Raw genomic sequence first — 14,658 nt, forward strand, 5'->3', positions numbered from 1 at the left:
ACCCCCTCTCTCTACCCCCTCTCTCTCTCTAACCCCTCTCTCTCTCTACCCCCTCTCTCTACCCCCTCTCTCTCTACCCCCTCTCTCTCTCTACCCCCTCTCTCTCTCTCTCTACCCCCCCTCTCTCTACCCCCTCTCTCTATCCCCTTCTCTCTATCCCCCTCTCTCTCTACCCCCTCTCTCTCTCTATCCCCCTCTCTCTCTACCCCCCACTCTCTCTCTCTACCCCCTCTCTCTACCCCTCTCTCTTCTACCCCCTCTCTCTACCCCCTCTCTCTACCCCCTCTCTCTACCCCCTCTCTCTCTACCCCCTCTCTCTACCCCCTCTCTCTACCCCCTCTCTCTCTCTACCCCTCTCTCTCTCTACCCCCTCTCTCTACCCTCCCTCTCTCTCTACCCCCCTCTCTCTCTCTACCCCCCTCTCTCTCTACCCCCCCCTCTCTCTATCTACCCCCTCTCTCTACCCCCCTCTCTCTCTACTCCCCCTCTCTCTCTACCCCCCTCTCTCTCTCTACCCCCCTCTCTCTACCCCCTCTCTCTCTCTACCCCCTCTCTCTCTCTACCCCCTCTCTCTCTACCCCCTCTCTCTACCCCCTCTCTACCCCCTCTCTCTCTCTACCCCCCTCTGTTTGCACCCTCTTCCTTTCTCTCCTTTCCTTTATTTCCTGTTCTCTTTTCCTCACTTCCTGTTCTGTTCATTCTCTCTCTCTCTCATTTCTCTTCCTCCCATCCTGTTTTCTCTCTCTCTCCCTTTCACACATTTTATCTACAACCTCCAGCTTTTTCTCTCTCTCTCCATCTCTCTCAAATCCCTCCATCTCCCTCTCGCTCTCTCTATCCATTCCTCCATTTTTTTCTCTCTCCATCCCTCTCTCTCTCGCTCTCTCCCCATCCATCCCTTCATCCTCTATCTCTCTTTCTCTCTCTCTCCCTCCCTCCATTTTTCTCTCCCTCTCCATCCATCCATCCATCTTTCTCTCTCTCTCTCTCCATCCCTCCATCTTTCTCTCCCTCTCCATCCCTCCATCACTCCATCTCTTTCTCTCTCTCTGGAAAGAGGAGACAGAGGGCTGTGAGACAGAGATTTAATCCTTGATACATTTAAAGTGGGATGTATATGAAGGATGTGGGGCAACATTAGACGATCAGCAGAGGGGCTTGGAGAGATGGGGAAAGGGTTGATAGTACAGGGGGGGGGGGTTGCAGGGCTCCACCCGGAGGGGCAGATCCCGAGTGGACATACCCTCTGCCCGAGACGTTAACAAGGAGCCGGGGTCCAGTGGGGGTCCGCCTGTCGTCGATACCTAGAGGTGGTCTTGAGAAGAGCCGACCGGGCGACATCTTGGCATGTTGACCTCTTGCTCAGGGAAAAACGGGGGCTCCAGGTGGTGAGTTTGGCTTCAGAAGGTGGGGTTGGCTTCAGGCCGGTGGGGTTGGTTCCAGGCGGTGGTGTTGGCTCCAGGCCGGTGGGGTTGGCTCCTAGGTGGTGGGGTTGGCTCCAGGCCGGTGGGGTTGGTTCCAGGCGGTGGTGTTGGCTCCAGGCCGGTGGGGTTGGCTCCTAGGTGCTGGGGTTGGCTCCAGGCCGCTGGGGTTGGTTCCAGGCGGTGGTGTTGGCTCCAGGCCGGTGGGGTTGGCTCCTAGGTGCTGGGGTTGGCTCCAGGCCGGTGGGGTTGGTTCCAGGCGGTGGTGTTGGCTCCAGGCCGGTGGGGTTGGCTCCTCGGTGGTGGGGTTGGCTCCAGGCGGTGGTGTTGGCTCCTCGGTGGTGGGGTTGGCTCCTAGGTGGTGGGGTTGGCTCCTAGGCGGTGGGGGTGGCTCCTCGGTGGTGGGGTTTGCTCCTCGGTGGTGGGGTTGGCTCCTAGGCGGTGGGGGTGGCTCCAGGCAGTGGGGTCCTTGTATCCAAGGAAGGAGATGGTGGAGCGATGGAACTCGCATTTCTCTGCTTTGACAAAAATCAAAAATGTGCTGAGTGGGAAAAAATGAGGATGTTGTTGAGGTTAGACGAACTGCTTCATCATGTGGCGGAGAACGTTGTTAACCAGGGCCTGGAACACAGCAGGAGTGTTGGTCAGACCGAATGGCATAACCAGGTATTTGTAGTGTCCGCTCGATGTGTTGGAGGATGTCGTCACTCGTCCCCTTCTGTCTTTTAATGAATAGGTAGACACATAATGATCGGTAGTCCCGCAATACAGACAACTCTTGGTGTTAAGTCTGTGTAAATGTTGGCCTGGAGACAGCTTTGCTGAGTTGCATCGGCTCCAGAATAGGCGAGTCAGCAGACCTCAGAGACTCTCGGGGGAACTCGGGTAATCTCGGATTCTCTCGAGAACATAGACACCGGAGACTTCCGCGATTCCTCTGAGGCGAGGTGGGATCTAACTTCCCGTAGCTGCCTATCGATCCGGATGGTCAAGGCGATGAGCGAGTCGAGATTTGTAGGCAGCTCCCAGGCTGCAAGCTCGTCTTTAACCTCCTCTGATAATCTATGAAGGAACATCAGGTTCCAGGCACTCTCAGCTGCCAAAGTGCAAAAATCCACCGCGTAGTCCGCCGTACTACGGGAGTCCGGACAGAGTTGGAACGAACTGCCTCTCGCCCGGACAACGGAGAATCAAACACTTTACGTACCCCCGCCACAAATTCCTCCAGACTGAGGCAAACGGTAGATTGTTGCTTCCACACTGCCGTAGCCCGGGCGAAAGCCCTCCCAGACATCAGCATTATCAAGTACGCTATCCTCGAGCGATCCGAAGGAAATGAAGAGGGCTGCAGCTCAAAGATGAGAGAACACTGGGAGCGAAACATCTGGCAGGATCCTGGACCTCCATCATAATAACGCTCCAGAGGAGGTAAGCGGGGTTCTCGGGAATCCGGGATTGATTGGGGAGAGGCACCACTGGAAGGTAACTGACAGTCTGGGAGGTTACTGTAGTAACCTCAATCCACATTGCTCCAGCAATGTATAGAAGGCACGGTCATGGCGTTCCGCCAAGGTCTGGAATCCTTCCCTCATCTCTCTCCATCTTTCTTTCTCTCTCTCCATCCCTCATCTCTCTCTCCCTTCATCTCTCCATCCCTCCATCTCTCCATCCCTCCATCTCTCTCTCTCGGTCTCTCTCTGGGATAATGTATTTTTTATTCCTGGCACTGCTGAGTACTGGAGTGCTATTGAAGAGTGTTAGATCATCATCACACACACACACACAGACTTAGTGTTAGATCATCACCATCATCACACACACACACACAGACTTAGTGTTAGATCATCACCATCATCACACACACACACACAGACTTAGTGTAAGATCATCATCATCATCACACACACACAGACTGAGTGTTAGATCATCATCATCATCACACACACACACACACACACACACACACACACACACACACACACACACACACACACACACACACACACACACACACACACACAGACTAAGTGTTAGATCATCAGCCATTCGATGAGCTGCTTGATGTTGGGCCAAGTGGTGACATGTTAGAGACCTCAGAAAGAGGTAGCAACACACACAGAGAGACATTAATATGGAGTTGGTCCCCCCCTTTGCTGCTATAACAGCCTCCACTCTTCTGGGAAGGCTTTCCACTAGATGTTGGCACATTGCTGTCGGGTACTGATGTTGGGTGATTAAGCCTGGCTCGCAGTCGGCGTTCCAATTAATCCCAAAGGTGTTCGATGGGGTTGAGGTCAGGGATCTTTGCAAGCCAGTCAAGTTCTTCCATATCGATCTCGACAAACCATTTCTGTATGGACCTCGCTTTGTGCATGGGGGCATTGTCATGCTGAAACAGGAAAGGGCCTTCCCCAAACTGTTGCCACAAAGTTGGAAGCACAGAATTGTCTAGAATGTCATTGTATGCTGTAGCATTAGCATTAAGATTTCTCTTCACTGGAACTAAGGGGCCTAGCCCGAACCATTATTCCTTCTCCACCAAACTTTACAGTTGGCACTATGCATTGGGGCAGGTAGCGTTCTCTTGGCATACTAACTTAATAATAATCAATCAGATTTGGCCATCAGACTGCCAGATGGTGAAGTGTGATTCATCACATCAGAAATGGCCGCCTCGCTTTTCGTTCCAAGGAAACTATGCAGTTTTTTGTTTTTTTTACGTGTTATTTCTTACATTAGTACCCCAGGTCATCTTAGGTTTCATTACATACAGTCGAGAAGAACTACTGAATATAAGATCAGCGTCAACTCACCATCAGTACGACCAAGAATATGATTTTCGCGACGCGGATCCGGTGTTCTGCCTTTCAACCAGGACAACGGAATGGATCCCAGCCGGCGACCCCAAATAACGACTCCGTAAAAGAGGGAAACGAGGCGGTCTTCTGGTCAGACTCCGGAGACGGGCACATCGTGCACCACTCCCTAGCATTCTTCTCGCCAATGTCCAGTCTCTTGACAACAAGGTTGATGAAATCCGAGCAAGGGTAGCATTCCAGAGGGACATCAGAGACTGTAACGTTATTTGCTTCACGGAAACATGGCTCACTAGAGAGACGCTATCGGAGGCGGTGCAGCCAGCGGGTTTCTCCACGCATCGCGCCAACAGAAACAAACATCTTTCTGGTAAGAGGAGGGGCGGGGGCGTATGCCTTATGGCTAATGAGACATGGTGTGATGAAAGAAACATACAGGAACTCAAATCCTTCTGTTCACCTGATTTAGAATTCCTCACAATCAAATGTCGACCGCATTTACCAAGAGAATTCTCTTCGATTATAATCACAGCTATATATATTCTCCCCCAAACAGACACATCGATGGCTCTGAACGAACATTATTTGACTCTTTGCAAACTGGAATCCATTTATCCAGAGGCTGCATTCATTGTAGCTGGGGATTTTAACAAGGCTAATCTGAAAACAAGACTCCCTAAATTTTATCAGCATATCGATTGCGCAACCAGGGGTGGAAAAACCTTGAATCATTGTTACTCTAACTTCCGCGACGCATATAAGGCCCTGCCCCGCCCTCCTTTCGGAAAAGCTGACCACGACTCCATTTTGTTGATCCCTGCCTACAGACAGAAACTAAAACAAGAGGCTCCCATGCTGAGGTCTGTCCAACGCTGGTCCGACCAAGCTGACTCCATACTCCAAGACTGCTTCCATCACGTGGACTGGGATATGTTTCGTATTGCGTCAGATAACAACATTGACAAATACGCTGATTCGGTGTGCGAGTTCATTAGAACGTGCGTTGAAGATGTCGTTCCCATAGCAACGATTAAAACATTCCCTAACCAGAAATCGTGGATTGATGGCAGCATTCGCGTGAAACTGAAAGCGCGAACCACTGCTTTTAATCAGGGCAAGGTGACTGGTAACATGACCGAATACAAACAGTGCAGCTATTCCCTCCGCAAGGCTATCAAACAAGCTAAGCGTCAGTATAGAGACAAAGTAGAATCTCAATTCAACGGCTCAGACACAAGAGTTATGTGGCAGGGTCTGCAGTCAATCACGGACTACAAGAAGAAACCCAGCCCAGTCACGGACCAGGATGTCTTGCTCCCAGGCAGACTAAATAACTTTTTTTGCCCGCTTTGAGGACAATACAGTGCCACTGACACGGCCTGCAACGAAAACATGCGGACTCTCCTTCACTGCAGCCGAGGTGAGTAAAACATTTAAACGTGTTAACACTCGCAAGGCTGCAGGCCCAGACGGCATCCCCAGCCGCGCCCTCAGAGCATGTGCAGACCAGCTGGCCGGTGTGTTTACGGACATATTCAATCAATCCCTATACCAGTCTGCTGTTCCCACATGCTTCAAGAGGGCCACCATTGTTCCTGTTCCCAAGAAAGCTAAGGTAACTGAGCTAAACGACTCCCGCCCCGTAGCACCCACTTCCGTCATCATGAAGTGCTTTGAGAGACTAGTCAAGGACCATATCACCTCCACCCTACCTGACACCCTAGACCCACACCAATTTGCTTACCGCCCAAATAGGTCCACAGACGATGCAATCTCAACCACACTGCACACTGCCCTAACCCATCTGGACAAGAGGAATACCTATGTGAGAATGCTGTTCATCGACTACAGCTCGGCATTTAACACCATAGTACCCTCCAAGCTTGTCATCAAGCTCGAGACCCTGGGTCTCGACCCCGCCCTGTGCAACTGGGTACTGGACTTCCTGACGGGCCGCCCCCAGGTGGTGAGGGTAGGCAACAACATCTCCACCCCGCTGATCCTCAACACTGGGGCCCCACAAGGGTGCGTTCTGAGCCCTCTCCTGTACTCCCTGTTCACCCACGACTGCGTGGCCACGCACGCCTCCAACTCAATCAACAAGTTTGCGGACGACACAACAGTGGTAGGCTTGATTACCAACAACGACGAGACGGCCTACAGGGAGGAGGTGAGGGCCCTCGGAGTGTGGTGTCAGGAAAATAACCTCACACTCAACGTCAACAAAACTAAGGAGATGATTATGGACTTCAGGAAACAGCAGAAGGAACACCCCCCTATCCACATCGATGGAACAGTAGTGGAGAGGGTAGTAAGTTTTAAGTTCCTCGGCATACACATCACAGACAAACTGAATTGGTCCACCCACACAGACAGCATCGTGAAGAAGGCGCAGCAGCGCCTCTTCAACCTCAGGAGGCTGAAGAAATTCGGCTTGTCACCAAAAGCACTCACAAACTTCTACAGATGCACAATCGAGAGCATCCTGGCGGGCTGTATCACCGCCTGGTATGGCAACTGCTCCGCCCACAACCGTAAGGCTCTCCAGAGGGTAGTGAGGTCTGCACAACACATCACCGGGGGCAAACTACCTGCCCTCCAGGACACCTACACCACCCGATGTTACAGGAAGGCCATAAAGATCATCAAGGACAACAACCACCCGAGCCACTGCCTGTTCACCCCGCTATCATCCAGAAGGCGAGGTCAGTGCAGGTGCATCAAAGCTGGGACTGAGAGACTGAAAAACAGCTTCTATCTCAAGGCCATCAGACTGTTAAACAGCCACCACTAACATTGAGTGGCTGCTGCCAACACACTGGCACTGACTCAACTCCAGCCACTTTAATAATGGGAATTGATGGGAAATGATGTAAAATATATAACTAGCCACTTTAAACAATGCTACCTAATATAATGTTACATACCCTACATTATTCATCTCATATGCATATGTATATACTGTACTCTACATCATCGACTGCATCCTTATGTAACACATGTATCACTAGCCACTTTAACTATGCCACTTTGTTTACATACTCATCTCATATGTATATACTGTACTCGATACCATCTACTGAATCTTGCCTATGCTGCTCTGTACCATCACTCATTCATATATCTTTATGTACATATTCTTTATCCCCTTACACTGTGTATAAGACAGTAGTTTTGGAATTGTTAGTTAGATTACATGTTGGTTATTACTGCATTGTCGGAACTCGAAGCACAAGCATTTCGCTACACTCGCATTAACATCTGCTAACCATGTGTATGTGACAAATAAAATTTGATTTGATTTGATTTGAAATACTGGACATTTTCAACTCTTATTGTGGTGGTGACAAAATTACAATCATGGTTTTGAATTGGAAATTTTCCTGGTCTCGGCCTACACTCGGTCTCAAACCACCTTGTTCCCCTCCCGGTCTTGGTCTTGACTCAGTCCCCTTGACTCAGTCCCCTTGACTCGGTCCCCTTGTCCCCCTCCCGGTCTTGGTCTTGACTCAGTCCCATTGACTCGGTCCCATTGACTCGGTCCTCTTGTTCCCCTCCCGGTCTTGGTCTTGACTCGGTCCCCTTGTTCCCCTCCCGGGCTTGATCTTGACTCGGTCCCCTTGTTCCCCTCCCGGTCTTGGTCTTGACTCGGTCCCCTTGTTCCCCTCCCGGTCTTGGTCTTGACTCGGTCCCCTTGTCCCCCTCCCGGTCTTGGTCTTGACTCGGTCCCCTTGTTCCCCTCCCGGTCTTGGTCTTGACTCGGTCCCCTTGTTCCCCTCCCGGTCTTAGTCTTGACTCGGTCCCCTTGTTCCCCTCCCGGTAGCGTTAAGATGTCCCTTCATTGAATTTAAGGGGCCAAACCATGAAAAACAGCCATTATTCTTCCTCCACTCTACTTTACTGTTGGCACTTTGCATTGGGGCAGGTAGCGTTCTCCTGGCATCCGCCAAACCCAGATTTGTCAGTTGGACTGCCAGATGGTGAAGCGTGATACATCACTCCAGAGAACGCAATTCCACTGCTCCAGAGTCCAATGGCGGCGAGCTTTACACCACTCCAGCCGAAGCTTGGCATTACACTTGGTGATCTTAGGCTTGTGTGCGGCTGCTTGACCATGGAAACCCATTTCATGAAGCCCCCGACAAACAGTTATTGTGCTGAAAGTTGCTTCCAGAGGCAGTTTGGAACTCGGTAGTGAGTGTCGCAACAATTCTTACTTACTTCAGCACTTGCCGGTTCCGTTCTGTGAGCTTGTGTGGCCTACCACTCGGCGGTCTCATTCTGTGAGCTTGTGTGGCCTACCACTTGGCGGTCTCATTCTGTGAGCTTGTGTGGCCTACCACTTGTGTGGCCTACAACACCATCCCAACCGTGAAGCATGGAGGTGGAAACATCATTCTTTGGGGATGCTTTTCTGCAAAGGGGACAGGACGACTGCACCGTATTGAGGGGAGGATGGATGGGGCCATGTATCGCGATATCTTGGCCAACAACCTCCTTCCCTCAGTAAGAGCATTGAAGATGGGTCGTGGCTGGGTCTTCCAGCATGACAACGACCCGAAACACACAGCCAGGGCAACTAAGGAGTGGCTCCGTAAGAAGCATCTCAAGGTCCTGGAGTGGCCTAGCCAGTCTCCAGACCTGAACCCAATAGAACATCTTTGGAGGGAACTGAAAGTCCGTGTCCCCCTGCTCAAGCCAGCATGTCAGGCCCGTCTGAAGTTTGCCAATGACCATCTGGATGATCCAGAGGAGGAATGGGAGAAGGTCATGTGGTCTGATGTTTGGAGCAAACCCCAAGATGAAGCATGGAAAACATCATTCTTTGGGGATGCTTTTCTGCAAAGGGGACCCATTGCCCAGCGCCCCGAAACCTGAAGAATCTGGAGAAGGTCTGTATGGAGGAGTGGGCCAAAATCCCTGCTGCAGTGTGTGCAAACCTGGTCAAGAACTACAGGAAACGTATGATCTCTGTAATTGCAAACAAAGGTTTCTGTACCAAATATTAAGTTATGCTTTTCTGATGTATCAAATACTTATGTCATGTAATAAAATGCAAATTAATTACTTAAAAATCATACAATGTGATTTTCCTGGATTTTTGTTTTAGATTCCGTCTCTCACAGTTGAAGTGAACCTATGATAAACAATTACATATGTAATGGGTGTTGTTGGTGGAAGAAGGTGAGGACCAGGGTGCAGCGTGTCCACATTTATTAAATGAACACGGAAATAACAAAAATACCAAAGAGAACAACCGAAAACAGTTCTGGCTGGTGCAGACACACAACAGGAAACAGTTCTGGCTGGTGCAGACACACAACAGGAAACAGTTCTGGCTGGTGCAGACACACAAGTTCTGAAAGACAGGAAACAGTTCTGGCTGGTGCAGACACACAACAGGAAACAGTTCTGGCTGGTGCAGACACACAACAGGAAACAGTTCTGGCTGGTGCAGACACACAACAGGAAACAGTTCTGGCTGGTGCAGACACACAACAGGAAACAGTTCTGGCTGGTGCAGACACACAACAGGAAACAGTTCTGGCTGGTGCAAACACACAACAGGAAACAGTTCTGGCTGGTGCAGACACACAACAGGAAACAGTTCTGGCTGGTGCAGACACACAACAGGAAACAGTTCTGGCTGGTGCAGACACACAACAGGAAACAGTTCTGGCTGGTGCAGACACACAACAGGAAACAGTTCTGGCTGGTGCAGACACACAACAGGAAACAGTTCTGGCTGGTGCAGACACACAACAGGAAACAGTTCTGGCTGGTGCAGACACACAACAGGAAACAGTTCTGGCTGGTGCAGACACACAACAGGAAACAGTTCTGGCTGGTGCAGACACACAACAGGAAACAGTTCTGGCTGGTGCAGACACACAACAGGAAACAGTTCTGGCTGGTGCAGACACACAACAGAAAATAATCACCCACGAAACACAATAGAAAACAGGCTACCTAAATATGGTTCTCAATCAGGGACAACGATTGACAGCTGCCTCTGATTGAGAACCATACCAGGCCAAACACAGAAATAGCAAATCATAGAAAAACTAACATAGACAACCCACCCAACTCACGCCCTGACCATACTAAAACAAAGACATAACAAAAGAACCAAGGTCAGAACGTGACAACAGACCTCTACATGTTTTGTAAGTAGGAAAACCTGCAAAATCGACAATGTATATACTTGAATTTACCACAGGTGGACTCCAATCAAGTTGTAGAAACATCTCATTGATGATCAATGGAAACAGGGTGAGCCTGAGCTCAATTTTGTAAATAAAGTTTTTATGTTTTTATTTTTTATAAAATTCTAAAAACCAGTTTTCGCTGGCCATATGTGGCATTGTAAAACCAATTTTAATATGTGGCATTGAAAACAGTTTTGCGGAAATAAAATACAATGTGGCATCACATATGATACAGACACAGATACACACACACACAACATTACACACACACACACACACACACACACACAGATACACACACACACATACACACACACACACACACACACAGATACACACACACACACACACACACACACACACACACAGATACCATTTTCGCTGGCTCTGCATATGTGGCATTGTAAAACCAGTTTTCGCTGGTTTTAAACAGAGGGATGGAGAGAGAGAGAGAGAATGGCTATTAAGTGGTGGGGGAATTGAGAGATAGAGGTGGGTGCGTGTGGCTGCATCACATCGTGATGAGTAGTCTTCTGTTTCCATTGGCTGGCTATCGTTGGAATTTACCTGGATACCCGTTTAAGCCTTCTACATCTTCCAAACATAGTTGCCATCTAATTCCCGAGGGGCTATAGACTACAGTAGATGAACAGGTGAGATAATGTTGCCTATAAACTTGTCGACCACAAGGCCACAAGGCCCTAAAAGCAACCCCTCGTCATGTTTGCTGTCAAGGCCCATGTGAATAAATGTCTGTCTACAAATAAATCAATGTGTTTAACCTGGAGATCTTTTTTTTTCTCCAAAAGTTAATATTTGACTCCTTCAATCCAGGCTACCAGTTTCGGTTGACAGTGGTGATTCGTCCCAAATGGCACCCTATATAGTGCACTACTTTAGACCAGGACTGGCAACCTATTCCCTATATAGTGCACTACTTTTGACCAGGACTGGCACCCTATTCCCTATATAGTGCATTACTTTTGACCAGGACTGGCAACCTATTCCCTATATAGTGCACTACTTTTGACCAGGACTGGCAACCTATTCCCTATATAGTGCACTACTTTTGACCAGGACTGGCACCCTATTCCCTATATAGTGCACTACTTTTGACCAGGACTGGCACCCTATTCCCTATATAGTGCACTACTTTTGACCAGGACTGGCAACCTATTCCCTATATAGTGCACTACTTTTGACAAGGGCCTAAGGTTAGGGTTCAGCAGACAGAGTTTATGACCAATAACTGTCGTTGTAAAGATCCAATGAGAGACCTGGCCAATGAGAGACCTCTGCTCTGTGATTGGACAGAGTTTGATGTTTATTTGCCCACAGTTATTTTTATTTATTTGACCTTTATTTAACTTGGCAAGTCAGCTAAGAACAAATTCTTATTTTCAATGATGGCCTAGGAACAGTGGGTTAACAGGGGGCAGAACGACAGATTTGTACCTTGGCAGCTCAGGGGTTTGAACTTGCAACCTTCCGGTTACTAGTCCAACACTCTAACCACTAGGCTACGCTGCCACCCCTAACTAGCTCTCGGTAATATCCCCAATCCTACGATAGAACAGCACTTCAGTTTTTGTCGTTACTCACCTATAGGTGGGCTGTTACATAGTGGATAGAAGCGGAAAAGTGAGGGAGAGAGAAAGGGATGGAGGGGGTCATGCCAACCATAGATAGGAGAGGGGGGGGGGTCATGCCAACCTCGCGAGCCCGCCCTCGCACACCTCTCAACGCCTACCCGGACACCGCGATAGGACAGCGCGCGAGGATGGCACAGAGAGATATGTTCGGAAGCGAGAGAGAGAGATTGAGGGGTTTAGGCAACGAAGAGCAGCAATAACAGGAAACACCGCGCGCAGGGCTTTCCTACGGAGTCGATGCTCGCGCTGACCAGAGCAGACCGATAAAACGGGAAGAGGAACGTCTCACAACTCTAAAACAGAACCAACCGGTTCTAACAGTCTCGCGGAGAGAGAGAACAAGGGAGAGAACAGTCTGTTTCCGTGCAGGGAGATTATCCAGTCGAGTGAGTTGTCAAAAGTAAATGATCAGTTTCACACTGTCCATATGTCCGTTGCTGTGACTGCACTACCAATGTGTGTGTGTGTGTGTGTGTGTGTGTGTGTGTGTGTGTGTGTGTGTGTGTGTGTGTGTGTGTGTGTGTGTGTCCGTCCGTCCGTCCGTCCGTCCGTCCGTCCGTCCGTCCGTCCGTCCGTCCGTCCGTCCGTCCGTCCGTCCGTCCGTCCGTCCGTCCGTCCGTCCGTCCGTCCGTCCGTCCGTCCGTCCGTGTTTATGTAGCCTAACCTATTATCAACTGCGACATACGTGCATAGACAATTAATGGGTGCCCGTAGCCCGTCGCTCCACACTGTGCAAAAAAAGGGTCGGATTAACGTTATTTCCACTCAAAATATCTATGTGATGAACTTAAATCAACGTGGAAAACAGATTTTGGGATTTGTAAAAAGTCATCAACATTAGGGCATTTCGTATTTTTTTTCCACCAAACTTTTAACCGAAATCCAATGACATGATGACATTCGTTGATTTCACGTTGAATTCACGTTAGTTTTACAACTCAACAAACGTAAATCAAAGTAAACGTTGAACTGATGTCTGTGTCCAGTCGGTCATGCGTCAGTCAGGACGGAGCGGAACCGGAGTTCTATTCTCTCACTGTGGACAGATGTTTCCAGCCGCGGCGCGGAAGCCTCAAAGACAGCGAGACCTTTTAATCTAACAACAACCGTTAGGCCTACTTTTATACTCATTTATAACAAACAGAATTGAAAAATATATATATGTCTGTCTCTCTCTCTCGCTCATTAGGCTACATGTCTCCAAATTATTTGGGTCGTTGTCAGTTTAGTCTTGTCATTTGGTCTTTTTTTTCGGGTAATATCCTGAATCCCACATCCCGTTTTTCATAGATGGATAATCTAAAGGTTATAGATTCGAATTGATCTAGATAATTCCAAGCGTTAAGCGCATTGCATAGACTGCCTGCCGGGATAGCTGGCCACCACCATCTGCCCTGTATTAGCAGAGATGGAATTTGAATAATTGATATTTATCTATTTTTAGGCTGTTGGATTATATAGTTCATGTTGCAACGGAATTATAATAACCCCCTACCATGGTGACCATGGTGACTGATGTGACCTATTCTCTGTAGGGTAAAAAAAACACAAAAAAAGCCACACATTTAGTTGAATTAATTTATGGATTATAGCTAGACACAAATCCTATTTAAAATGACACTTTTTGTTGTTTGTCTGTCCCTCGGTCCGGTATGTTAGCCTATATATGAAGTACTGTGAAGTACCTCTGTGTGTGTGTGTGTGTGTGTGTGTGTGTGTGTGTGTGTGTGTGTGTGTGTGTGTGTGTGTGTGTGTGTGTGTGTGTGTGTGTGTGTGTGTGTGTGTGTGTGTGTGTGTGTGTGTGTGTGTGGGTGGGTGGGTGAAGTATCTCTGTTATCACTGTCAAGTAGGACTAGGAGGGGGGCTTTCAGCAGGAGAGAGGAGGGGGGGTGCTACCTGGAGAGAGGAGGAGGGGTCTCTCTGAGCAGGAGAGAGGAGGAGGGGGTGAGCAGGAGAGAGGTGTGGGGAGGGGGTGAGCAGGAGGAGGGGGGGGGGTGAGCAGGAGAGAGGAGGAGGGGGTGAGCAGGAGAGAGGAGAGGAGGGGGGTGAGCAGGAGAGAGGAGGAGGGAGGGGGTGAGCAGGAGAGAGGAGGGGTGAGCAGGAGAGAGGAGGAGGGGGGGTGAGCAGGAGAGAGGAGGAGGGGGTGAGCAGGAGAGAGGGAGGAGGGGGTGAGCAGGAGAGAGGGAGGGGGGGGTGAGCAGGAGAGGGAGGAGGGGGTGAGCAGGAGAGAGGAGGGGGGGGGTGAGGGGGAGGAGGGGAGGAGGGGGTGAGCAGGAGAGAGGAGGAGGGGGGTGAGGGGAGAGAGGAGGAGGGGGTGAGCAGGAGAGAGGGAGAGAGGAGGAGGGGGGGGGTGAGCAGGAGAGAGGAGGAGGGGGGTGAGCAGGAGAGAGGAGGAGGGGGTGAGGGGGAGGAGGAGGAGGGGGGTGAGCAGGAGAGAGAGGAGGAGGGGGGGTGAGCAGGAGAGGGAGGAGGAGGGGGTGAGCAGGAGAGAGGAGGAGGGGGTGAGCAGGAGAGAGGAGGAGGGGGTGAGCAGGAGAGAGGAGGAGGGGGTGAGCAGGAG

The 14,658-nt window shown here is 49.9% G+C and overlaps 1 pseudogene; it reads left to right on the forward strand.

Annotated features, from left to right (window-relative positions):
* The first annotated feature begins 12,073 nt into the window (after window positions 1-12,073).
* LOC124008853 overlaps window positions 12,074-14,658 on the forward strand; it is a 10,275-nt pseudogene continuing 7,690 nt past the window's right edge.

Source organism: Oncorhynchus gorbuscha, linkage group LG21, assembly GCF_021184085.1.
Source record: "Oncorhynchus gorbuscha isolate QuinsamMale2020 ecotype Even-year linkage group LG21, OgorEven_v1.0, whole genome shotgun sequence".
NCBI classification, from domain to species: domain Eukaryota; kingdom Metazoa; phylum Chordata; class Actinopteri; order Salmoniformes; family Salmonidae; genus Oncorhynchus; species Oncorhynchus gorbuscha.